Source organism: Drosophila willistoni (genome assembly GCF_018902025.1).
Source record: "Drosophila willistoni isolate 14030-0811.24 chromosome 2L unlocalized genomic scaffold, UCI_dwil_1.1 Seg168, whole genome shotgun sequence".
Taxonomy (NCBI): domain Eukaryota; kingdom Metazoa; phylum Arthropoda; class Insecta; order Diptera; family Drosophilidae; genus Drosophila; species Drosophila willistoni.
Window position 1 is genome coordinate 18,438,111 of NW_025814047.1, and position 1,825 is coordinate 18,439,935.

The window sequence follows — 1,825 nt, forward strand, 5'->3', positions numbered from 1 at the left end:
TATTTCGCCGTAAATAATGCCTTCTATCTTCACTAGCGGACCTACGCCCAATGAGGTGAAACAGCCCTAGAACATAATCGAAGCAACACCATGTTTAACGGTCTTCTTCGTGTATTTGGGGTCCATTAGTTGTTGGGACGACGTCCTACATATGGTTTACCATCACTCCCAAAGACATTAAACATCGATTCGTCGCTCCAACCAATCATAATCCAAAAATTGGGACCTTTTTGAATATGCTCTGTGGCGAATTGAAGGGGCTTTTTAACATTTTTAATTAACAGCAATGGTTTTTTCTGGGATATGCGTCCATATAGCCCAAACTCATTTAGTCCTCTTCTTATGGTCTGAGATGACACATTCAAGCCATTATCTGCCACCATTTGACCTCTGATTTGCGTCGAAGTCAAGAAAGCATCGGCTTAACTGATTTTGGCAAACAGTCTATCGTCGTTTAAAGTGGTTTTTCTGGGCTTTTCACGTGGAATATTTTCCCAGGTTGCATGTTTCTTATAAAATGCAATGCCATTTCTGACTTTCCCACTCGAAAAATGTAAAGCCTTACAAATTTGTAGAGTATTTGTGATTTTTTCGTAATATTCCCATATTAGCTTCCTTTCGGCCGGATTTGTATTTTTATTTTTAGCCATAGCGGTCAAATTATTTTGGGAATCGTTTTTAGTATTCAATGTTTTAGTGTAGAAAACAAATAACACAACTTTCCCTGAAAAAACACATGTTTCACGATTTTAGCTCAAGGTGGCTTAAGTATGTGAGCAGGGCGGAAACCTCTTTTTGACATTTACTCAATTCTTTGGGAACCCTCGAATTCCTACTGATCATTTTTTTCTGTGATCAGCTGCCTCAATAATATTGTTACAAAATGTAAAAATTTCAGGGCGAAATAAATATCTTTAAAAAAGTTATGAAGAAAACAGTTTATGGTAGTGGCAGTGGCTTAAGTCTATGAGCACCACTGTAAATTAAAAAATAATTTGAATTATTTAAAAATAATTAGAGTTATTTAAAAATAATTAGAGTTATTTAAACAACATAAATTAAATGACTATTGAAAATTGTAGACAAACACGATGTAACAAAACACAGCAACACAAATTTAATTAAATTAAATTTGGGCAAATTTAACCTTGAAAAACAAGACGATGATGCGTTAGTATATTAAAGATTGCAAGCACATCCGCAAATTTCCTTAAGTAACTTTAACACTTTTATTATCTTAAAACACAAATAAATAATGTGAAATAGAAGACTTTTTGGGGAAAATGGGGGAACACAACTAAAAGTTTAAGTCAACATAAAAAACATTCACAAAAACGGTACAAACATATAGGTTTCTTTAAACAATAATTATACTGGAGTTAAAAAAAATAATTCAGATTTATTATTTTTTAGTAAAAAGTAAATACCTTTAACTTAAAAATCCATTTTAAATAATTAATTAAGGAGCACTCAATCGTTTACCACACAAATTGCAGGTTCACTTTGCTACAGATTAATGCCGTTAAGCGTGCAGCTGTGCGTAAAATATAAACACGTGTTCAAGCTTTTGGTTCTATTTTTAGAAAGAACCGTTAGAATTTCAGCAAAAACCAGTTTGCACTAGTTGAGAATGGACATTTATGAGATAAATAGTGTGCATTTTTTTTTCAATATTTTGTAACCACCAATATTTTCGGAACCACTGTGCACTGTTTGCCTCATTTTGTCTTCTGAAATAGGTAAAGTTATATTAGTGTTTAAGTCTGAAACTTGTTTGAATGTTATTTTATGTCGTTTTAATGTTAATGTTGCTTTTTCCTTGCAA